Source organism: Hypomesus nipponensis, chromosome 25 (genome assembly GCF_054491055.1).
Source record: "Hypomesus nipponensis isolate SF chromosome 25, ASM5449105v1, whole genome shotgun sequence".
Lineage (NCBI taxonomy): Eukaryota > Metazoa > Chordata > Actinopteri > Osmeriformes > Osmeridae > Hypomesus > Hypomesus nipponensis.
The window spans coordinates 9,053,404-9,079,093 of NC_140385.1; the positions used below are offsets into that span (position 1 = coordinate 9,053,404).

A 25,690-nucleotide genomic window follows, 5' to 3' on the forward strand; every position below is an offset into this window, starting at 1 on the left:
TTTGAGTGGCTTGCGCAGGGGACATGATTGGCTCTCACAGGCTGAGAGCACTCTAGCCTAGCAACATTCGAAGTAAACCCAACCAAGTTATATCAGGCCAGGCCAAACCAGGCCAAATGACACAACGTTGACCTAGGAGTGGCATCTCAGAGCTGCATACCTTCGACATCAGACAGGAAAACTGTAAAGTCACAGAAGACCAGCACACTAAATGTTTGTGATTGTATTAAAAATAGCGTCTATATTTAGCCTTGTCATTTCCACTCACCTTCCCATGTAGCCAGTGTTGCCAACTCCACACCCTCCAACTCTGCAACCACAAGACCACGCAGCCAAACACAAATACCCTTTAAGAAAAGAAACTTAATATAATTGATCAGACGACTTTGCGAGAGGACTTTTTTTTTTTTTTCTTCTCCCCTCGAGACAGACAGATAATCTACAGAAGAGGCGGGCACAAGTGCCAAAACGCTGGCATTGCCTGGTGAAACCCCGCAGTTTTGACTCGCTCTAGCGTCTATTTTTACGGCAGCTTCATTAGGGCTGTTGACTGATAGGCCACCTCTCTGGCACGCTGCGTCCGTACGTGATGCACGACCTTGGGGCCAGGACTTGGGAGGCTGCCTTCTAAATAAAGAAGGCTCTAGGATTGAGTCAGTGCATCGCACTGCATAGTTCCCCCCCATCGGCATTTGCAACAGACCTAATGATTGAATCAGTGTTCTCGATGCCTTGCTCAGTGGACTGAAGTGACTCATGCATACAGCATCGTAGCAGGTATGAAAGGCTCTCAATGCCATAGCAGCACTGACTCATCTCGTCTTCATACTGCCTCTGGTTTGTACTTATGCAGAGGCAACAAGACAGAGAACCCACACCAATTCTCAAAATGGACGCCCGAGATTGCAGGACGGAAGCTGAACAAGTGCTGATGTCTGTTTTGAGTGGGTGAGGTGTCTAAAAAATAGAAGCCCTTCACTCACTTTACTTCCCCCACCTTCCCTCCCCCCACCTTCGTTTCCTATTGCATTTCCCTGAATGCTCATAAAGAGACAGTTATTGGAGAGACAGCATTGATTTCTGGGCATATCTAGCGATAAAACGCCCTCCTTCACTCCCTGCCCTTAACTACCCAATTTGAGGGCCCCTGATTTGGCAGGGCCATCGAGGAACTGTAAATAGAGCTGAGTTTGAGGGGAGGGGCACAGAGGAAAGGGGTTATTAAAGTATATTAAAACCCCACATGGAGGGGTCCAGAGGGGCCCCGTCTGTAGGACTGAAGCTGTGCTGGGAGGGAGGGGGGGGGAGGGGTTGTCAGCAACAGTCAGAAATGTCAGGACAGCTTGGCATTAAAAGTTGTCCTTTCTCACCATAGTAAACTGGACTCTCTTCAGCTCTGTCAGAAATATTAATCTATCAAGCATTGCACAGTCAGTCGATGAACAAGTTTAAGAAAGTTTATTGCTTGTGGCCGGCCCACAAGGAGACAAAAACATCACACGCCATTGTGCTACAAGTTTGTCCGCTAGCATGTTGCGCCAGCTAGCTATTTAAGCAGAACCGCTCTTTACAGTCGTTGGTTAAGACAAAGGCATGCAAATGTTCCATTGCTCTTCTTCATTGGCTCCTTGCATAGACCTGGCGCAGGAGTGTGTGCGTGCGTATTTGAGTGTGTGCGTGTTTGAGTGTGTGTGTGTGTGTGTGCCTTTTGACCCTTGTAAGCTTGACCACATGATTCACCCAACACAGATAAGGCCAGACATCTTTTATGGCCTCTCCAGTAAGAGAGAATGGTCAGCCCAGGTCACCTGAATCATTCTTATACAGGATAAATGTGTTACATCTTCAATTGAGTGAGTCCCACCTGGGGTGACAAACACAGTCCTCCCCGTTTTTCCTCGGCAAGTTCAACGTACATGGAGAGAGAAAAGCGTTTTCTCTTTTCACAAGGTCCCCATTCAAATCCACATAGATCGCCAAGAGTTCTGTTTCGCAAGACCAACGTGCCTGTCGGCCCACGACGGTGTCCCACTCCCGTGTACTGTATGGGAGCAGCCATGGTTTTAGAGTCTGATCAGGCCGTGTTTGAGAAAAGGTGGCTTCTTTGGGAGCTCTCTGAGTCGGAGACCTCACCTAGTCATTAATGAAGCATCGTCCAGACCGCGCCACTTCATCATCATCTAGGAATCTCTGATTTTGATGCAATGGAAAACCAATCACTTGCAGCGCGATTCCAGGCACAGCATTAGTCATCATGTCTTTGACACCAGCCGAAGAATTGGGTCATTCTTTTAAATTAAAACGGCTCATTTGTAAATATACACTCGCAGACAAAAGACATACTCCTCCCTTATTTTGATCTATGGAGGAATAAAGCGGCGGCGCCGTGTGATTTAGCTCCCATGCTCAGAGACGGGGGCCCCTCGCGCCGCGCCCAACCCAGGGGTTAGCGGGGTGAGGGCCGATGATCGAGCACTTTGCCTCAAAGATGGCATCTGAAAATTCATATTCTTTTATTATGATTATTTCGCGGGGGGCGTCTGCGTGCGAATTGCAGGCATTAGAGGACGCACACTTCCAGGCAGGCTCGAAGACAACCTGAGATATCGATGGGATCTCTCTCTTTTCTCTATCTCCATCTCTCTCTGTCTATGTGTCTGCCTGTCCGATGTCATCCACAGTGGAACATCTCACCCAGACATTGCAATGATGAAGTGGTTATTGTTGTTGCAAGACAGACACGTCTACAGCTGGGATCTGTGCAGCTCAGTACAGTGCTCCTGTCACCTGATGGAGTCTGACAGCTGTTCAACTGCTGGAGGGGGGGGGGGGGTTCAAGAACACCGTTTTCTCCCACTTCAGGTCAATAAAGAAGCTCCCCTCGCCAGTCTTGCTCATTGGGATTGTATGAGTCACCTCGTCATCAAACCATGACGTTCGTAGACCAGAGATGAAAGTGTGTGCTGTAAATATTACCAGACAGCTTCTCCATCACGACCAGTGTGACCAAAACGCAATTATACAATATGATAAGCTCCTTCCCATCGTTCTAAAACTGTATTTGAATACTGTTTGTAATGATATGCGTAACTTTTTGCTTTGGTGCTATTGTGTCAGCTTGGTAAGTGTCCAAGGCCAAGCCTGCTCCTGTTAGCAGAAAGAACATTGTATTCCTGTGTTCTCCTGTGGCCTACATAGGGTTGTACAAACAGCAGCCGTTTCATTCTGCACTCTCAGATCACATTTATCTTCTCATATTGCACCCAATTCAACCTGACATTCAATTGGGGCGGAGGGGCGGGAGGCATATTTGGATGGGGGAGGGGGGGAGGCGTCGCAGTTTATCTGCAGGTCCTGGACCCGATGAAGTAGTAATCTGGTTATTTCTCAACGATCAATGTCCCGTCGCCACCGTCGTACAACTGTCATTACCCCGTCTTATTGGCTGAGAGGGGGGGGGGGGGGGGGTGCCAGGCGCTATCTCCAGCTGGCTGTGACAAGGACTACATGCCAATGAGAACGCCACTTCTCCTGAACAGTTGAGACACATTCCGTCGTCTGAGTGGATGTCACCCAGGGGAGCCAGTCAGAGGGTCGACACCACAGGTAAACCCGCCCACCAGCCAGGCGGAGCACCGACCAAGGAGCGGGTTCCTCTCTCGGATGATTACGAAACAACCGCGCCAATGCATCGATTCTCAGACAAATCTCAACTAGTCGCTTAAGGACCGCCGGGAGTGGATGAGGCGGCGATATTTGCCGGCCGCGTTATTACCGTGGGTGGCGAGACCGGCTGTCTGAGTTCGAGAGATGGAAGGAGGGAGGGATGCGGGTAGACGTATGGTACCGTGCGGTACTGTACAGTGTGTGGGAGGTGGTTGGCGGCGGAATGCTAATCGGCCTCTCGGGCGCCGAGCCGCAGCAAATCAACTCCTCAGAGCGGATCATGGCCTGGCCTGACATTAAACCCCCCCCTAACGTCAAACACCAACTCTCATCTCCCTGCTCACAGGAGAGGGAGGGAGGGAGGGAGGGAGGTAGGGAGGGAGGGAGGGAGGGAGGGAGGGAGGGAGGGAGGGAGGGAGGGAGGGAGGGAGGGAGGGAGGGAGGGAGGGAGGGAGGGAGGGAGGGAGGGAGGGAGGGACCAACTCTCATCTCCCTGCTCACAGGAGAGGTGGAGTGAGAGAGAGAAAGAGAGAGAAAGAGAGGGAAAGAGAGGGAAAGAGAGGGTGGGAGGGAGGGAGGGAGGGAGGGAGGGAGGGAGGGAGGGAGGGAGGGAGGGAGGGAGGGAGGGAGGGAGGGAGGGAGGGAGGGAGGGAGGGAGGGAGGGAGGGAGGGAGGGAGGGAGGGAGGGAGGGAGGGAGGGAGGGACCAACTCTCATCTCCCTGCTCACAGGAGAGGTGGAGTGAGAGAGAGAAAGAGAGAGAAAGAGAGAGAAAGAGAGAGAAAGAGAGAGAGAGAGAGAGAGAGGGAGAGGGAGAGAGATACAAAGAAACAGATATACAAAGGGAAACCTAGAACGGGGGGGTGAAGTGAGAAAGTTGTATTCAAACTTTTCACACTCAACTAATCCGTAGGTCTTTCCAATCTCCGGTTTGCCTCCATCTTTCTCCACAACAGCAACCTTCCTGGGGGCCATCCTATAGAATTCAGCATGATTAAGGGCTATGGGAAATCTACAGTTTCATAGTGCGTTCTGTACTTTGCTCGGAACAGGACACGTGTCAGCGGGTGTCAAGCTCGCATTGTGAGCGCCGCCATGTCGCGGCTATGGCAACGCAATCAATTAGAGTGATCGTAACGTGCAGGTGAGGCTGTATACCTGTCCAGGACGATACACGGAACCTTCTGGAAAGCCACCTGGCAGGAATGCTGAAGAGAGCAACCCACCTACCCACTCACACACACAATCTCTCTTACTCATCTCTCTCCCTCCTTCACACACACACACACACACACACACACACATAGATGCACACAAACAAATACATACCCTCTTTCTCTCCTACACACACACACCCTACATTTCAAAGGTCAGGAAGGCCCTGGAGCGTGTAGTATCTCAGCACACCTCAGTGCCCAAACACACCCCCCAGGTGCCACTGTGTGTGTGTTGGGGGAGGAGGAGGGGGGGTTAAGAGAAGAGGAGGGAGAGATGGAGAGAGAGAGAGAGAGAGAGAGAAGGAGAGAAGGAGAGGAGGAGAGGGAGGTAGGGAGGTGTGGACTCAGCATGCTGATGCAAGCATCTTCCTGAAGAGCAGAGGGTAGGATTCTGTTTGAGTGTACGCCATTGTCATTGTCTTTGATTAGGGGTGTGTGAAGAGGGAGGGGTCGGGACTGTAATTCCACTAACAAAGTAATATTCAAAATTGGTTCTCAGCTAAATAAACGAGCATGTATTTTGTTGAGGCTTGCATGTCCTTATGTTAATGCGGTGGCCTTGCAATGTACCTCCCCAGACCAACAACCCCCCTCCCTCCCCTCCCCTTTCCAGGAAGCATGAGTACCGTCTGATGAAAGGCTCAAGGAGAGATGCTTGAAGTCGAATATCCCTCTTTGACTGTTGGCGACGCTCCGCCGTATAATTCACACAGAATCTGTTTACCTATCTGGAGAAGCACTGTGATATCTAGGCCAGTCCCGCTCAGAATTCCTCCAAGCTTCGGCTTCTCAGAGATGCCCTTTTTGTTAGTTTCCCTTCTGCTTCAAGGAGTGGCCACGATGCGTGGCCTCTGACGGCCTGACAGATGGATAGACTGAAGGTGCTGGGAGGACTGCTTCCTGAGAGGAGCGGGGGATGGGGGAGCTTCTGCATGGTTCTGAGTGTAGCTACACAGATCTGTAAGTGTTGGGGTTCTGCATGGTTCTGAGTGTAGCTACACAGATCTGTAAGTGTTGGGGTTCTACATGGTTCTGAGTGTAGCTACACAGATCTGTAAGTGTTGGGGTTCTGCATGGTTCTGAGTGTAGCTACACAGATCTGTAAGTGTTGGGGTTCTACATGGTTCTGAGTGTAGCTACACAGATCTGTAAGTGTTGGGGTTCTGCATGGTTCTGAGTGTAGCTACACAGATCTGTAAGTGTTGGGGTTCTACATGGTTCTGAGTGTAGCTACACAGATCTGTAAGTGTTGGGGTTCTACATGGTTCTGAGTGTAGCTACACAGATCTGTAAGTGTTGGGGTTCTACATGGTTCTGAGTGTAGCTACACAGATCTGTAAGTGTTGGGGTTCTACATGGTTCTGAGTGTAGCTACACAGATCTGTAAGTGTTGGGGTTCTGCATGGTTCTGAGTGTATCTACACAGCTCCTCTATTGTACTAGACCTATGTAAGGGATGCCTTCCCCCCACACACACATACAAGCGTACACACACACTCCTCCCCCCAAGTGGCGTCCTTCACTCTCAGCTCCTGCCGTTCTCACTTTGATTTCTTAAGTGCTTTGTTTTATCACGCTCTTCAGCTGCGTGTTGCGTGTGTTGCACATGTGTGTGTGTGTGTGTGTGCGTGTTGGTGTGTGTTTGTGTACTCCAGAGGAGAGCCCCTCCCCTCTCTGCAGTCCCTCTGCTCCTCACACACACCTCTGTCTCTGACGGGGTTGCTAAAACAATCCCAGGCAATAGACTGTCCTCTTGGCGTCAGCCAGCCTCTCTCTCTCTCCCTTCCCTACCCCCTCCCTTTCTACTCCCTCCCTCCCTACTCTCTCCCTCCCTACTCTCTCCCTTCCCTACCCTCTCCCTCTCTACTCCCTCTCTCCCTCCCTACTCTCTCCCTTCCCTACCCTCTCCCTCTCTACTCCCTCCCTCCCTCCCTACTCTCTCCCTCCCTACTCTCTCCCTTCCCTACCCTCTCCCTCTCTACTCCCTCCCTCCCTCCCTACTCTCTCCCTCTCTTTTCTCTCCCTCTCTACTCCCTCCCTCTCTACGCTTTCCCTCCCTACTCTCTCCCCCTTTACTTTCTCCCTCTCTACTCTCTCCCCCTTTACTTTCTCCCTCTGTAGTCTTATTGTCCGTCTCTACTCTCTCCCTCTCTCTCTCTCTCTCTCTCTCTCTCTCTCTCTCTCTCTCTCTCTCTCTCCCTCTCTAATCTCTCTCTCTCTCTCATGGGGAGATGAAGACCAACACTCAACTGGGGTCGTCTGACCATGTTTAAACTGATGTCTAATTTGGAGAGGCAAGCAATGATTCGTTTCCATCCATGATTAGCAATGGATGTTTTTCTGCTTCCAGCCTCATTGTAGCACAGTCAATGTCTCTAACTGGGCTTCAGCTCAGAAAGCTAATGCACACACACATGGTCTAAACTGGACTGCAGTGCTTCAAACCTGCTAGCCTCTGCATGACAAACAATAGTGGACACTGTGGCCACCTGTACCCCCGCCCCTCACCCCCCCCCCCCCCCAACACACACACCCTCACACCGTCCTTACCCGGACACCATGTTCCCTGCTCCAAACTGCCCCACACAGGCAGAACGCTCACTTTGTCTGCCCCACACAGGCAGAACGCTCACTTTGTCTGCCTAAGCAAATAATGACTCCAATTAATTAGCCATGCTGTTGGATAGCTCGAGGCAAACACGAACATCAAAAAAAAAGGAGCTAAAACCCAGGCAGGTCGAACGCGTGTCCGCTAGAGGGCGACCTCCCGGTGACCTTGGTTGACCAAGCAGGAGAGGGAGATGATAGATGGAGTAGCCAGGCACACTGTCACAAGACTTGGGCACGCATCCAATCCAATCTCAACGCTTCCATAATGAGCGTTCCAACACGGTGATGAGTGAACGTGGTTGATCCTCATGCCCCCGGCCGTGGTGAGACCGCTGACGCCGTGAAGCCCAGAGGAGCGCCAGGATTTCGGTGAGGCTCTGCTCGCGTTTCCCCGGACAACCTTTCCATGTTTCCTACTGTGGCTCTGTGGAATTACCGGTGGATATCCCTGTCCCCATCTCCCTTCAAAATCTCCCTCGATAAAGAAGATGTGGAATTATTCCAGGATTGGATTGACCCCGAAGACTAGAGAATAAATCAAATGCACAAATAAATCTCTTTGTGTCAGTCCCCAGTGCTGTCCCTCTGCATTGAACTCTGCCGAAAGGCATCATGTCTTCAGCTGGCTTTCAACATACAGTCATGGCCCTGCATTATTTATACAGCACCATGTCTATCTCTTGCTAATAGGCTATGCATGTGTGTGTGTATGTGTGTGTGTGTAAGTGTGTGTTTAAACCCCTATCTCCTTTTTTTTTTTTTTTTTTTACCAGTCCCTCCTGTTTTTCTGCCTCTGTCTGGCACCACTGCCCACTGAGCAACTAATGAGTCTTACAAATGTGTATTATTTGCATCAAAAGGCATGGCCCATTTCTGCACTGCGCCGCGCCAGCAACCAGGAAGTGGGAGCAGTTACAGGTACGGCCTGTTGATCTGCCCAGCAGAAGGAGAGAGGGAGGGAGGGGTGGAGGGAGGGGGGAGAGAGGAGAAGAGAGAGGGAGATTATCTGCCTTTTCTCTTTTATTTTGGTGCCACATTCTCCCCAAACGCTGCAAAAACCAATCATTTAAGCTGTGTTGGTGTGTGTGTGTGTGTGTGTGTTTGTGCGCACGCACGTGTGCACGTGTGTGAGTAAGCCCTAAGGAAACTGAAAAAAAGGGATATCTATGAGAAGGAGTGTATTTGTGTGTGGTTGCACACAAAAGTGTTTTTCTGGCCGCTTGCTTGTTTGTTTTTCTGTGTGTGTATTTGTGTATATCTGAGCCTCTATGACCGCGTGTGTGTGTGTGTGTCTCAGCCCCAGTGTGACGGTGCGTCTTACTGACTTGTTCAGGGGGATTAGGATTGACTAATGACCCGGGCCAGATCCTCACACCTTATTATCCCAGGCACCAACGGCAGGGAATTTAGAGCTGAAAACTGACTGACCTGAAATCCCCATGGTGACCTGTGGAGGGGGGGGGGGGGGGGGGGGGAGGTTATAGTATCCAGCACACAACACCAGCACAGCAGAGGGAGATTAGACAGACTCTGCCTCCGCCTTATCACTCGAGTGCAAACACTCCCCCTAGTGGCATCTGGCGGAACAACAGCCGCTGTGATAGCTCATTTGTAATGGAGGCCCCTGCCCTTTTGTGTGTGTGTGTGAGAGAGAGAGAGAGAGAGACACAGAGAGAGAGAGACACAGAGAGAGAGAGAGACACAGAGAGAGAGACACAGAGAGAGAGACACAGAGAGAGAGACACAGAGAGAGAGAGACACAGAGAGACACAGAGAGACACAGAGAGACACAGAGAGACACAGAGAGACACAGAGAGACACAGAGAGACACAGAGAGAGAGAGACAGAGAGAGACAGAGAGAGCATGTGTGCGAGTGTGTGTAAGCGAGAGAGAGATAATGCGTGTGTGTGTTTTCCCTCCTTTTGTGTGAGAGGGCCGCTCCCTGCCAAGCCTGGCCGTATGAATGTATTCCCCGGGAGCGGGAGGAACATCCAGTTGGACGAGCCGGCCGTATCCACGCTGCTGTTTGTCATTTTAAATGAGCTTCTTCCTCTCGGATGGAGCAGCTCTGAGCTGAGCCAGGCCAGGTTTCATATTTCTCTTTTTTGGGGTCTTTTTACCTCAGATGTTTGTCTCCGCCAACGGTCCGCCTGTCGTCCGGTAATCACCAGTGCAGACGATGACACACGGAGACCCTGAGTCCCTGAGCACAGCCCTCCACAATAGAGTCTGGGGGCTAAATGTTCCCTGGCATCAGGACCCACCCAGGATGGACTCTGTCAATAACAGCTCTGCCTTCATGTTGAAGAGCTCATCTTTTACAATGACCGATATCCAAAATGATATTTTGCAATTTGGAGGGGACCTTACTGGGGGGGTTTTGGGGTAGGCCAGCTATTTGCGGGAGGTCAAATCATTTTGCGGAAGTCAGATAGGTAGGAATTGCCTTTGGATCCTGGAGAGAGAGCCCCCACCACACACACACACACACACGCCTGGCTGGCTGGGTAATGGAACCAAATGTATGCACCACACTGAGATGCTTGGCAACCTTCTCTCCATGGTGATGTGGCAGGTAATTTAGAGCTCTAACAGGTATGACAGAGGTAGAGTTTGTCCGTGTGTGTGTTCTTATATGCGTGTGTGTTTGCATGTGTGGATGTGTGTTGGGTCTTATCAGGGAGAGTGTGTGCGTGGGTATGTGTGTGTGTGTTCTTATGAGTGTGTGCGCATACTGTCGGGGGAAGCCAAAGTAGGGCTCCAAGGCGTGGATGTCAGCACCTGCAGGGTGTGAGCCAGGCTAGGCTGCAGGCTGCAGACACTCCAGAGTTTAGACACGGCAGCATGGGGACAGGACGAGCAGCTGTAAGGTTAGAGTGTCCCCTCTCTCTCTACCTCTCTCTCTCTCTCTCTCTCTCTCTCTCTCTACCTGTCTTCCTCCATCCCTGTGTCTCTTTCCACCTCTCTTTCTCTCTCTCTCTACCTCTTTCTGTGTTTCTCTCTCCCTCCATCCTCTTTTCATGTGTGTGTGTGTGTGTCTCGCTTTTTCCTTCTCTTTTTAGCTCACCCTCTCTCGCTCACCATCTGTCTCTCACCATCTCTCACTCACCATGTCTCTCTCACCATGTCTCCCTCTCTCCCATCCTCCCTCTTCCATCTCCAGGAGCGCGTTTTCCCACTCCCCTATCTTCATGAACGATGGCCCCAGGACTCTCTCCTTCTCCCTCCCTCCCTCCCTCCCTCCCTCCCTCCCTCCCTCCCTCCCTCCCTCCCTCCCTCCCTCCCTCCCTCCCTCCCTCCCTCCCTCCCTCCCTCCCTCCCTCCCTCCCTCCCTCCCTCCCTCCCTCCCTCCCTCCCTCCCTCCCTCCCTCCCTCCCTCCCTCCCTCCCGGCTGGGATTGGGTCTGACCAAGGAGGGAATGAGTCTCTCTACCTGTGTGAGGGGAGCTCGCCCCGCGCTGATAGGGGAATCTGTCCCTATGTCCTCCCTCTGCTTCTGAATCCATTAGCGCCAGCCTTGCCTCCGCCACAGACAGCAGCACACACAGAGCCAAAGCCTCTTGATAGCATCCCTATCTCTCTCTCTTTCTATTTTCCTTTTTTTTTTCTTATTCTTATTTTTCAATTTTGCGACTGGGGAAAGGTCAGGATTAGTTATTGACGCGGCTGTGTCTAAGCTGTGACGGGGGAAGCGCACACGCTGTCCCGGCTTCCCTAAACCTGATTCCTTCTGTCCTCCCAGCAGTGGCCTAATCTATGTGTGTGTATGTGTGCCAGCGTGGGGTTGGTCTTTGGGAGACGATATGTATTTAGGAAGATGTTTGTATCTACTGTGGCTTCGCGTGTGTGCGGGTGTGTGCGTTTGGGAGACCAAATGTGTGTTCATGAATCGATTTGTGTCGGCAGTGGTTTTGTGGAGCGTGTGTGTGTGTGTGTGTGTGTATGTCTTGTTTTGGAGACGACTGTATGTGTTTATAGAGGTATTTGTATCTGCATTGTGTGTGCACGCGTGTCTGTGTACTGTATATGTGTGTAAATAAAAGATGAGTTGTTTGTTTTGATGTGCACATGTTCTGAGGATGCGTGTTCATGAATGTTCATGTGCGTGTTTGCACGGTTGCATGTTTGAGTTGTATTTGCATTCATTTGCATTTTATTCTGGCAATATAAATAGGCGAAGAAAGCGTCAATGTCTTCTCTGGCACGTGGCAGTATGACCCATCCATTTCCATTCCAGTGGTTCTCATCCAATCTGGTGCAATGGCAGTGAGTTGTTCTTCTAAGATGTAAAGCACACATGGCTTGATTACCTGGTGGAGATGACCGACTCCCCCTCCCCCCCTCCATCCTCACACGACCAGGGGCCGATTCTCCGGGTCTGAACCTGCTGTCTCAGGGTAGCGGGGTGTCTCAGCCCCGTGGAATGATGATAGAGGAGCTGGGGCCCCTTCCCCATCCGTCTCCCTCCGTCCTCCCCCCCCTCCCACCCCCCCCCCCTCTGGAGCAGGGCTCCGGTAGGCGCCGTCTGACGGTGACGAATGCCCCGGGTCGGAGCGGGCCAGAGCCCCCCAAACTCATCTTAGCCACGGCCTGCGCATGGTGCTCCTCCCCCCCCAGACGCTGGCCAGGTTAAGAGGTGAGGAGGGATGGAGGAGGAGAGGACTGCAGGGGTGGAGGAGGGGGAGACAAAGGTTGATGAATTTGCTTGTTGTGGGGCTCATCTTTCCACGGTCACCCCAGCCGTCTCATGGAAGTGTGCTACAGAATGGTTTTCTTTTCCCCTTTATCGGCTGCTGGAACACCTCGCTCGAACAGAACAGTTCTTTCCCGTTTCTGGAACTCTCCTCTCGTATACGTGACGTTTTCCCTGCAGGCCCTTCAAGTTTCACTTTACCTGAAATACGGCCTCGCCTCATTATAAGGTAGTACGCTTTAAAGAGACGATACTCTGAAGTGCATATTAGCATTTCTCTGTGAGTTAAATACTGTGTGATAAAGTCAGTATCTGTCTCGTACATTTTGAAAGAAAATGAGTTTCAAGAATTTAGGATTTCAGATTCTCCAGTCGTGAGAATGGATTTTATTGTCTGGCCTTGGGTTATCTGCTGTTTCCTCTCGTGCTTTCTAGATTTAAAAGACATAACCCACATATCGTAATAGAAATAAATCAAACAAATGGATTATCAGCTCTAACAGTCGTCACGACCCCAGTGAAACCCTTATGAAGACAGATCTTCCCCTTATGGAAGCAATCAGAAATGGAACTTATCATAACAGAAATTAAGAGCGAGGCCCATTCATAACAGAACAACCCAAGGCTACATTTCCATATAAAGTAATGGCACAGTGTATTATTCAACTATTACCGACTTCGATGAGGCTCGGCGCATTTAAAAAAAAAATAGAGAAGATTTATGGGCTGCTGTGTTTTGAGATGGCGTTGACCGCCGTAATATTTCTGAGCGGGCGTCTTGGTGCTCTTGCCAGTCCAGCTCACATACCCAGCGCAGGGGAGAGGTCCTCAGAGAACCAAGACGGCCCACATAGAACCGTGTTCCTAGTGGTGCGTTCGGCTGACTGACACTGCCTTGGGTTCCACAGGAGGCACTCAAGGTAGGGCTGGTTTTGGAGGGAAGGTGGATGGTAGCAGCATTGTACTCGTGAAACCTCTTTAGTCGTCTGTGCCACGATGACTTGTTTGTTAGCCGCATGGCCCTTTCACCTTTGAGCTCAATATGGCTGAGGAACAGAAGCCATTCGTGACTGTAATTTAGATAAAGTCAACTATTGCTCCATTATCTGCTGCAACAGGAACCTTTGCCCCATGGTTGTTCTGATCTGTTCGGATGATACGGTCAAAGAGGGGTGTCAAACGTGGAATAGGGCGGTCTGGGGGTGGAAATATCACCCCTGTAAATTCCCCCGGCTGAAAATGGGAAACGGGGGCTAAAGGAAGCCAAAAGGCTATTAAAACCCACAATCATTCATTTCCCCTCCTCTCTGTTAATCCATCTCTCTGGGGAATAGTCCTGTCCTCACCCACCCAAGGCTACCAATCTATTCCCTAACATGTCCACATGCATCAGAATGAACCAAACTGTGAAACAGAAACTCTCCCTGTCAAACAGACATCCGTTCTCTATCTCTGTCTCTGTCTCTGTCTCTGTCTCTGTCTCTCTCTCTCTCTCTCTCTCTCTCTCTCTCTGTCTCTCCTCCTTTTGAGCTCTCTCTCCCCCTCTGCCTCGCAGTCTCTCACGTCTATCTGTCTCTCTAAGAGCTGTTTGTCTCTCTTTATCTCCCTCCAACTCGACCTCTCTCATTCTGTCTCTCTCGTTTTCACTCTCCCTCTATCTCACAAACTCACACCCACACGCACACAGATTCAGTCTTTCACCCAGTCTACGAGAAAGTCTGCATGAGTTAGTTAAGGGGATGTTGAGAGAGGAGCCGTATCTGCTCATGTGTGTCGTGCAGAGAGAGAGAAGAGAAAGAGAGAGGTGCACATCCCTGTGCTGTTTTCAGGAAGCTGTCTGCTCAAATCTAAACTTCTGTCACCATTCACTAGCAGGAGCAAATTTGCTGAGGGAGACAAACATTTTTCACGGTGTACATAATTTCTTCTTCGAGTTCTTAGAGTACATCAGCTTTGGTCTTTGTTTAGGAATGAAATGGGTGTGGGGATGTATACAAGGGGGAGTTGTCATCCAGCGCAGGCCTTGGTGGAACCGTATGCCATGGAGACTGCCTGCCTGTCTGCCTGCCTGTTTGTCTGCCTGCCTGCCTGCCTGCCTGCCTGCCTGCCTGCCTGTCTGTCTGTCTGTCTGTCTGTCTGTCTGTCTCCCTGTCTGCCGGCCTGCCTGCCTGCTTGTAGTTCTAGGTTTGTGAGGAGAGAAGGAGGGGGGGAGGTGGGGTTTGAAGCATGCAGCCTATAATTCTCTGCCCGACCAGTCATGAAAAGCCAGAGAATGGAAGGAGCGCCTCCGCCAAGGTCCCGTCTCCCATTATCAGAGATCCCCTCAAGGTTAGCCACACCATTGCGCTGTCACGGGGAAACATGAAAAACCCCTGCTCCCTCTTCGCCACGAGACGCAAACACCGTCCGCTAATCTATCCCACGACATCACGCTAAGCATCTCTTGAATATTTATAGCCCATTAATAATGTATCTATAAAGCGATAGTGTCACTGAACGGGTGGACGAGATATCAGGGAGGGTGGGGTGGGGCGGCGATTATGGCCGGACATTAATATCCAGCAGTCGGACTCAGACAATAGGCTCAGAACTTCTACAAAGGTAGACAAATGTTCCGGAGCAGAGCACTATCATGTGTACCAGGACGGCTTGCCAGAAATATCCGTCCGAATCCAGGGCCGTCCCAATCCAGGGACATAATAGGCGTAATAGTGTGATGAATTGCCGCCATTTAGCCCTTTTTTATCTGCAAGCTTCAGCAGTTTCCTTTATAGGTGTCTCAGCTCATGTGCATCTTCATATCAGCCAGTAGGGAGAGGACCCTACAAATGTTAAATATGTACAATTGGGCAAGTAATTAGATTAGTATGGTCCAAATGAGAGCAGGGTGGCATGAGGGAAACCTCAAATCTCTCATCCTCAGAGAGTCTGGAGTCAAACGCATTATCTTTTCAAAGTTCTGTTCTCTTCCTGGCCTCTCTCATCGCTCTGCCCGTCAAACTGTTTAAGGGAGGAATGTTCAGCAGACGTTATAATGAAGAAAACTTATGAGGCTGAGTTGAGAGGGGTAAAAAAAAAGAGGGAAAATGAAGAGTGGAGGAGAAGGAGAACAGACTCCCTTTGGATCCAGCTCCCTCTCATCTTGGAAAAAGAGAGTTTCACAAGTTCTTTTTCTCTTAAGGTCCAAATTGGGTATGGATTCCTTTCCTTGAGTCTGTGCTCACCTGCAGCCTGGGCCTGTCCTGTCTGGATTATGTATGTGCTTGACAGCAACATTCTCACTGATACTCAGAGTCCAACATGGTTCTGGGCATGGGGGACCATGACCACACAACGGACTGCTTCTAGTACTTTCTTCTTGGGTTTTTTCATCTGAAGCAGGATTCTGTGCAAAGGGAACCCCCAAACTCATGTTTGCATTCATGTTCTCTCTCCTCCATGAAGCACATGTTGAAATACAGTAGCGTTGTTCTGAGTGCGCAGATCGATCGGCCCTGGACTACTTTTCTCGTAAATCATTGATCAAGGCGGTCAAATCAAAAGCCCTCCGACCCAAGTAGGGTGTGGCCCGGGGGCCAAGGTTAGCTGTAACTCTGCCATGGATGCTTCTAGAACTTTCAAGGCATGGACGGGTTAACATAAGCCTCGCGAGCGGCTTGTTACTCTCTTTTGACCCCTGACCACTGAGATTAACCTAGCACAAGGAGGATTTCCCAGCATTCTCTCTGTGTCAGCGTTGCTGACGCAGGAAGTGTGTCATGCTGTTTTTCCGAGCCTCGGCTCGTTGACAGGTCTCTTCACCCATCCCGCCTCATTCTTCTTCATACAGTACGTGTCATCATCTCTGGAAACCATTTTGTGACATGGGAATAACTTTGATGTGCTCTTTGAAATCTGCATTGGCAGGGGAACCGAGGCCACGGCGTGGTCACGTATACGTTAGCCGCGGGACGTCTTTAGAAAGAACATTAGCACACCAGCCCGCTAAGCCCATTGTCACAGAACCAGTATAAGCCAGAATGTACCCTATAGAAGTGGCTACGCGCCACTTGAAGCTTTAGTGGGCATTAGAAACTTGAAAGTACTGTAGCAGCCAGCTCCTTGGGGCTCCCGGAGTTCCTTATGAATGCAAAACAATACACAGCAGCGGGAATAGAGGGAGAAAGGGAGGGAGAAAGAGCGAGAAAAGGATTGCATCATCAAAGGCACCTCATACTTCAGCTCGTTTTTTTTTTCGTTTTTTTCTCTCTCGTTTTTTTGACCTGACATGGATTAATTACAGCGTTGCACAATTTACACCCTGCTGGAACTCTGCCTGCGAATAAAGAATGGTTGAAATGTAGCCGCGCTGACAGGGCGTTAGAATGCTGAATTGCTCTGTGCTGTGCACCGCCATCCCACAATTCCCTTCTCAGGGAGCATCTTTACGAGCCAACACTCCGTACGGCGAAACTCCCGGGCCTTAAAGTGACAAAACGTTCCTACTTTCTCCAGACAGCCATGTGTTTTATGTACTACAGGCAGCACTTCTGCATTCATCATGTGTGCGGGACATAGCCATAATCACCTGTACATCGCTGTTCGAAGTCTGGCCTTATCATTCTGAAGCACCAGCCCACTTTTGGGGTTTTGTCCCGAACCGCGCGCTGAGACGAGAGCGACCTTCATCCCGGCCCGCTTCGCGTGAAGCACGCCAGGCAGACGGGCGCCAGCGGACACCTCGCTCCCTGTCCTGGACGGACCAGCCTGCTGCTGCCAAGGAGCTGTCAGGAACAACTGGCGGGCCCACCCAGCCCCCCCTCCCCCGCCCTGGTGCCTGCCATCTTCAAACATGGCAGTGTTTGGGATGGGAGGGGGTGGGTGGAGGTGGTGGAAAGGGGGGCCAGGGGGTTAGATAGGGCTCGTTGTAATTAACACCCTCTATATTTGGACTGCGTGACCCTGTGTCCCAGTGTCAGCTGACGGCTCTTCAATGTTCATTTGAGAGACGGTGGGAGGTGACGTGGGAGGCTTTTACAGCTTCAAATACACACATCCTCCATGCCGGTGGAACACGCCTCAACATGTTCACCGGGCGTTCTGAGGTAACATCCTGGGTTCAGCGGGGCACGTTGCGCCCACGGGTGCTGAGAGCTTCAGGGTACCGGGGTTGGGGGGGGCGGGGGGGGAAGAGGGCAGGGGGGGGTGTAGCGCGGAGCGGCGAAGAGCCATCTTGGCTCTAAGTGGCCTGGTGGATCAATGGCACTAAAAAGGCTAAGCCAAAGGTCTCACGGCTCCGAGGCAGCACGGGGATCCACTCTGACAGGAGCCGGAGAAGAGGTGTGTGTGTGTGCTTGTCATTGGGTGGGTGGGGCACACACACACACATGCTCAACTCAATACATGCTGGCTCGATACCCTGTCCTCCTCTGTGTTTTTGGGCTTCCCAAAGTGAAAGTGTCCACGTCCCTCAGGAGACATTGATCGGGGATGAAAGTTGTTTTTGATGCGGCCGCAATCTCGCCTTTCGATCGTGCGAGTTCACAAAGCCGTAACTCCAGTCATGGGCCTGTGGAGGTACTGTATGGCTGTAAATACAGACAGGGGACACTGCTCTCAAACCCAGACTGCAACCACAGGGATTAACCTCAGTATTAGACAATAACCCCCCCCCCAACCCCCTCTCAACACATCTCCTCTCTCCTCCCATCCTCCCCTCTCCCCTCCCATCCTCCCCTCTCCTCTCCCCTCCCATCCTCCCCTCCTCTTTCCCCTCCCATCCTCCCCTCTCCTCTCCCCTCCCATCCTCCCCTCCTCTTTCCTCTCCCCTCCCATCCTCCCCTCTCCTCTCCCCTCCCATCCTCCTCTCCCCTCCCATCCTCCTCTTTCCTCTCCCCTCCCATCCTCCCCTCTCCTCTCCCCTCCCATCCTCCTCTCCCCTCCCATCCTCCTCTTTCCTCTCCCCTCCCATCCTCCCCTCTCCTCCCATCCTCCCCTCCTCTTTCCTCTCCCCTCCCATCCTCCCCTCTCCTCCCATCCTCCTCTTTCCTCTCCCCTCCCATCCTCCCCTCTCCTCTCCCCTCCCATCCTCCTCTCCCCTCCCATCCTCCTCTTTCCTCTCCCCTCCCATCCTCCCCTCTCCTCCCATCCTCCCCTCCTCTTTCCTCTCCCCTCCCATCCTCCCCTCTCCTCCCATCCTCCTCTTTCCTCTCCCCTCCCATCCTCCCCTCTCCTCTCCCCTCCCATCCTCCTCTCCCCTCCCATCCTCCTCTTTCCTCTCCCCTCCCATCCTCCCCTCTCCTCCCATCCTCCCCTCCTCTTTCCTCTCCCCTCCCATCCTCCCCTCTCCTCCCATCCTCCTCTTTCCTCTCCCCTCCCATCCTCCCCTCTCCTCTCCCCTCCTCTTTCCTCTCCCCTCCCATCCTCCCCTCTCCTCCCATCCTCCTCTTTCCTCTCCCCTCCCATCCTCTCCTCTCACGTCAGCCAGAGTCACCTCGGGCAGTGGGTTGTGTTGGCTGGTTGGCAGAGGAAGGTGATGTATTGGTCTGGACACCTGCTTTGAATACTTCTGTTACTGAGTGGCAGACTTGGCAGAGGACCCCCCAAGGCCCCATTTGCCATCATAGCTTACGAGCCAATAACTGAACGCCTTGTCCACAACTCCAATAACACCCACCCCCCCGGTCCCCCCTCCCCCCATTCCTGTCCTCATCCTGTCCTCATCCTTCTGTCATCCGTATGGTTCTCCCATCTCTCTTTGTTACATTTTCATCATCCACCCTCCTGTTATCCTCTTCCTCACCCTCCCCCCCCCCCACACACACACACAAACACACACACACACACACACACACAACCAAATAATACATTTTTAGTTTGGGAGAGTGTCGGGGAGGTGGTGGTGGATTGGGGAAGGAGGGGGGTGGTTTAGAAATAAACAAGATCCCCCAACAAAATTGATGAGTGGGGAGTTCCCGCTGTGCATTCAAATTGGCGCTCGGGGTTTGACAGGGCGGCCACTGAGCCTGTCTGTGGGATTAGGACCCGGAGACGCTGTTTATTTGCGTCCACTCGTTCCGTGGATATCTCCTCTCCTGTCCACCCTCTTTCATCCTCCTGTCCGCCCAGGCAAAGCCCCGCGTCAGGCTCACCACGCTTGTTTCCTGTTCTGCTGCTCCTCACCGCGCTCCCAGACAGGAAATGGGAATACGGGGTGGAGGGGGGAGGATGGGGATTATGCCCAGCGCCGGACAGTCGGATTGGAAAGTTTGTAAATGCATGTTGGTAGACTTGAAATGTTGAAGCCTTCGCGTCGGGCGCTTCTGAATGTCTGTCAGCGTAATGCAAATGAAGGAGCAGATCAGTGGCTTTGCAGGAGGGGGGGTGAGGGGTGGTGGTGTGTGCAGGCCCTTCACCAGGCTCTGGGGGAACGGGGCCACGCTCTGGCTCCTCCGCCGCTGACAGCAAGTTTAACGGAAGAAAAGGTTCCTTTCAGCTGTTGTTGTTTTTTCTCTTCCCCATTTTATTGTATTATTTTTTTTGGGGGGGGGGGCATCTGAAACCTTTGCCGACCACACCTGGAGACGCAGCGGAGCCTCCCGTCGGCCCGTGTCCCCCGAGCGGCGCCTCTCATCACACCTCCCCTCTCTTTTTCATCCGCGCAAAAACGCGCAGACGCGGCGCAGGAAAAAGAAAAATGACTGCTCCGCCTCAGCTATTCCCCAGGGAACCCGCTCCCTGCACATCTGGAACGAGGCTAATACTTATCATCATCAAAAAGTGCTTGTTTGGTGATAATAACGGGCCAGGATAGATACTCTCAGCTAAAAGGGGGACTACCTGGAGAAGAGGAGGAATCCTTACGCTGCTTAGCCAAGCACTTTCTGCCTTCCCTGTAAACGCAGGGACCTAGCTAAGACCCAGGCTTAGCCCAGAAACAGGGGAGATAGGAGAGCTGTTTTTAACCATGGTTGGAGGGGAATTAGATAAAGAATAACAGACAACAACTTCAAATGTGCTTAGCCGTGCAAGAAACACCCGTCGGGGAGAATAAGGAAGGGAAATAACAACGATTATGGGAGCTGTAACCCCTATCTTCCATCTGTGTGTCCTTTACTGCAAACATAAAAATGTCTTATTGGTCTGGTTCCTTTTTGTTCGGAATACTTGGGGCTTGCTATGACTGACTGTTAAGGGAGTATCAAATGGCCTTTCTCTGCCCTATTCAGACAAGCACGGCCACGTAGCTTATGGTAACATTGAGCCCGGAGGGTAAATCAGACCATATAAATTTCCCCTCACCTTCCTCGCAGTTCTGGAGCCCAGGGGAGAGATAGGGGGGAACTCGCCGTCCTACGCGAGTCGTCATAACTCACGCCCGCGATATGTGGGGAGAAAGTTAACATAAATTCCTGGGTCATATGTGGTTCCTTTATCAAGGGTCAAGCAGATAGTGTCGGCGTGGAGACGCATCGGTAATATGTGTTTCGTTATCGGCAGAGAGGGGGAGGATGGGGTGCAGGCGCTGCAGAACCCTGGGCTCAGCTGGTCTGGACTGTGGCTTGTCCACAGCTGCTATCAGCCCTCCATGGGTTTGGGACATGGCGGTTCAGGACCAGTCCAAGCACACCTCCTCTTATCAGACACTCCAGTCACTCAGGCTCTCTTAATGGAATCCAGAGAGAGAGAGAGAGAGAGAGAGAGAGAGAGAGAGAGTTAGGGAGGGAGGGAGGGAGGCTGGTGCCGAGAACGTGTGTGTGTGTATCCTATCTGATTACAGGTCCCCCTCCAACCAATCACAGCCCGGCGGATGTCTGAAGTGTTTCAAAGGCCACTCTGGCCCAGTATTGATGAACCACAGCGTTTCTGCAGCCTCGGACGCTTGGAGAGCCACATCGGGTGCCTTGGACGACAGCTCGCACGCACAGAATACTTCCTCCCTGTTTGCATGCGGCGGGATGACCTCAGCAGTTTCAACGGAACATGGAGGAACATCTGATGTATTAATAGGAGAGCGAGAAAATCTGCCAAAGCTCATTTCCACCAAACTCAGAAGCTTCCTTGTGAATCATCAGCACTCAAGGTTTATTTCATATGAAATGTTGGTGTTTTTTTTTTGCATCGCTCACTAATGCAATAGAGAGGCCGTACTTACTGGTAATTTACAGCCATGGTCGTAGGGGGTACGAGAAGATTTGTATGCGACTCCGATTCAGTGGCGAGCCAGAACCGTTTTAAAGGCAGTGTCAGTGAGGACAATGGGAGGAAAACAAAGGCCTCGTAGATTAGCACTGACAGAAAAATGAGCCGTGCCACGGGCAGTCTGAGGAGAACTCTGTGTCCATTTCTCCAGCAGTCACAAGCAGTAAAGCTATCGGTCTGAGAGGGGAGAAAGGAAGAGGGATAGAGGAGGGGAGAATGGAAGAGAAAAGAGAAAAGAATGAAATAAATATCCATTTAAAAATAGCTTCTCAGCATGGCGAGGAGAGATTCGAAGATATTATCCTCAAAGGCTGTGGCTGCTTTGAGTGAGGCCGGGAGATGGGAGCCTGTCTGTGGTGAAATATGAAAGCCCCATCCTCGGTGACAGCCCATGGCTTTTCCTGATACAGCTAACACCAGCTGACTGGAGTGATCCATGGCCGCTTTGTGGAGACTTCTGATATAAATGCTGAGGGCTAGATGTTGCAGATGCCCGGTTCCTCCTCCCCTCTCCTCGCCATCCTTCGCCCGCCGCTCATGGAAATTTGTTATGTTCCCCCCGTGTTCTTCCCTTGCCGCGGAAACCGTAGGCGACGGACGACAGAGGGGCGACGCGGCCGGCGCGTCCTTGTGCCTCTTTAATTTGACAAGGCAAGCGGCCTTGGGGGACTTTGAACTCTATTTTCAAATTGACCATTTATAATCAGTTTTCTAAAAGGGAGAGAGAGGTGGGAGAGGAGAGGAGGGGAGGGCGGTTGCAGAGGTGGCTGGGTGCTGTTGTTCTGAGGGAGGGGCAGGGAGGGAGGGGCAGGGAGGGATGATGATAATAGGACACGTTGTCACCCGTCAGCCCACTACTATGAATGAAGATGGAAAAGGGGGTGGGGGCGGGGTGGGGTAAAGATGTGTAAGGTAGGAAACTGACCTCTATTCAAAAATGGAGAGACAAAGGGAGGGGAGGAAGAAGAAGGGAAAAAAAAGAACGTACAAAGAAATCCATTCACCTCAGCAAATAAAAACACACGGCAGCGGGTTTGAACGATGCTGCACCTCTCCATGAACCCTGAGGGAAGAGAGGAGATGAGAGGAGGGGAGAAGGGAGGGGAGAAGGGAGGAGAGGAGAGGAGGGGAGAAGGGAGGAGAGGAGAGGAGGGGAGAAGGGAGGAGAGGAGGGGAGGGGACAAGAGGAGGGGAGGGGAGAGGAGGGGAGAGGAGAAGGGAGGAGAAGAGAGGAGAGGAGAAGGAAGGAGAGGAAAGGGGAGGAGGGGAAGGGGAGAGGGGAGTTGGCGGGGGTGAGCTAAAAAACCTTCCAGGAAGAAGAGGCATCCGTTGTCCGTTTTTGACGCAAATGTGGCCGCATACATCACCGGCCCGCAAGGTCAGGCAGGCTGGCTGGCGGCAGCGCGGCTCCGGGCCGGGCCCAGCCTGGGAGGCGGGGCGGCTCTGTCACGCTGGCTGCTCCAGACCCATCTCACACTGACACTTCCACACCACGGCTCCTCTGAAATATGCGGCCTGGCAGGAAGACGACGGGGTGTGTGGGTTGTGTGTGCGTTATGGGAGGGGGGTGCGTGGGGACGGGGGAGGGGGGAGAGGATGGGAGGAGGAGGAGAAGGGAAAAAAAGCAAAGAAGAAAAGCTCATTTTCTGGGTGTCAACTTCCCCTCCCGAAAGCGTCACTTGTTTTCATCAGCTCCTCGACGCCAATTATGCAAAACGGGGCGGGGGTGGGGGGGGTTGTGAACAGGAGGACGATCAACATGGCCCGTCGCTCCGGTTTGGAGCCCCACCCCCCCGTCTCCCACCCCCTTTCCTGCTCCCCGGTCCGGAACAGCACCGTGTCACCTCCACACCTCCAGCCCCCTCCCCCCCCCCTCCCATCCAGGTTTAACACCAATTTGGCCATCGAGCGAGGAGGCCGAAGGGGGGGCGAGATAATTGACATTCTCAGGTGTGTGAAAGTTTAGTTTAGGGAGCGCTGAGGCGTCCTCCGCTGCTCGACACGCCGCCCGTGCCTGATAGGCTGCTCAGCGGCCCGTGGCCCCCGCTGGCATTTCAGCAGAGGACGGCGCCTCCGGTGTCGTAAAAGGGCGCCTGGCGGCACATTGGCGCCCGCGGCGGTGAGCGCTCGAGGTCGTTTGCTCCAGCCATCGATCCCCACCATGACCCCATCGCTCTCTGTTAGCTATCGATCCCCAGACCTCTCCACAATGGCCACATGGGCCACACTTGGGAATTTTCACCGCGGCCCGTCAATACAGCCCTCCTCTTAAGATAGCGAATGGCAAGTCCTCAATAGGTCGTCCGCCATCACTATGTGTAATAGGCAGTTGCGCCTCCGAGCCCCGAGGTCGTTCCCCCAGCAAGGGGAGCGTCCACTCTGCTTTATTGGGATTCCACAGGCGTCCAGGGGAGTTTATTATGAGTGCAGGGGTGCGGGCCGGGGAAGGGGACGATCCCCCTCCTCAGGTCATCTGATGTGTTGATGGAGGGAGAGGGGGGAGACAGGGAGGGGGGAGATAGGGGGGGGGAGACAGGGAGGGGGGAGATAGGGGGGGGGGAGACAGGGAGGGGGGAGATAGGGGGGGGGGAGACAGGGAGGGGGGAGATAGGGGGGGGGGAGACAGGGAGGGGGGAGATAGGGGGGGGGGGAGACAGGGAGGGGGGAGATAGGGGGGGGGAGACAGGGAGGGGGGAGATAGGGGGGGGGGAGACAGGGAGGGGGGAGATAGGGGGGGGGAGACAGGGGGTGGGAGGGGGGTAGTACCATGGGGAGGTCGAACACCCTTTTCCTGGTCGTTGTTCGGGCCTGATCTTCTCCCTGCCTTTTAGCATGTCATTCCGAGCTATGAATCAGGTCTGCTCCATCTGTATACCTGGGCAGCCCTGGCCTCTTTCATTAGGGTAAGAGGGCTCTGACACACGACCCTGGAAGTAGGGAGCAGGGAGGAGGGGATTTGGGGTGGGAGGGTTCATTACAATAACAAAGGGGGTGAGTGCAGTGATTGGGGGGGGTTGGCCAAAAATGGAGGGAGAAAAAAATTCAAGCAGGGCTGAGCTCACCTCCCATTTGTTTCAATAAGCTAAATTGATTCCGATGTCCTCTAGTGCCATTTGCATTGTATCCATTTAGACTGTGGTGCTCTCCTCTTCCTCCTCCTCTTTCTCCTCCACCCCTCCCATTCCCTCCATGTGCCGAGGGCAGGACAACATCGATGGGGACACATTGATCATCTCGGACAGGGGATGCATGAGAACACATACACACACACACACACGTGTGCCGACGCACACACACACACACACACATGCATACACACAGACACTTGCATGTGCATGCAAAAGCTCTCTCTCTCTTTCTTTGCACACATGCTCTCTCTCACTCTCTCTTTCTCACACACACTCACATATATATATATATATATATATATACACACACACGCACACCTTGAGCCTAATCTCCGCAACGCCCCCAGCAGTTGTCCAGTAGGTGCTGTGGGGCCGCCGTCGGAGGGGGGGGGTTCGTGGACCCAGGAGGCCACTGGAGGGCCTCAGGCTGTGGCCAGGCAGGTGATTCATAAAAGCACCGGACACTCTGGTCCCCAGGGCTGGTAGCCATCAGAGGACACACACTCTGTCTCTCTCTCCCTCCCTGTCTCTACCTGTCTCTCTCTCCCTTTCCTCCTCTGCCCCGGTTTGTGTTGAAAGAGTAAAAACCTTCTCAATCTCACCCTTCGCGAGACTGACCCACATCAAGGGTTAGACCGCACAAGGTTGGAGGCTATATGTGTGTGTGTGCCCACACGTTTGTATCAAGCTCTCCAGGGGAATACAGCAGGGTTCTGTGGTTTGATAAATGCATGGCTGTGGTTGGATTTAATTGAAACCCAGTGTGGACATTCAGGTCGCGATTGTAGATCACATTCACTTCAGCGCGATTCCCGAAGAGTGACTAAGCGTTTGTAACGTCAGACAAGCAAGGAGCCAGCGACAACGCCCTCTGCCACCGGGGCGGACTCCCTGCCGCGGGCAAGACCACTGATCCATCACGCCGGCGCCTCTGTCCTTGCCTGGCGCGCACACGGCCCACCTCTCTCTCCCCGCTCTCCCCGGACACCTCGCACGGCCCACCTCTCTCTCCTCTCTCTCCCCGGACACCTCGCACGGCCCACCTCTCTCTCCTTTCTCCCCGGACACCTCGCACGGCCCACCTCTCTCTCCCCGGACACCTTGCACAGCCCACCTCTCTCTCCCCGCTCTCTCCGGACACCTCGCACGGCCCACCTCTCTCTCCTTTCTCCCCGGACACCTCGCACGGCCCACCTC

At 52.7% G+C, this 25,690-nt stretch overlaps 1 protein-coding gene across 2 annotated transcripts in view; it reads left to right on the forward strand.

Moving 5' to 3' along the window:
* The window catches only part of adgra3 (adhesion G protein-coupled receptor A3), a 114,433-nt gene that overhangs the window by 48,780 nt on the left and 39,963 nt on the right, over positions 1-25,690 (forward strand). The window lies entirely within an intron of this gene.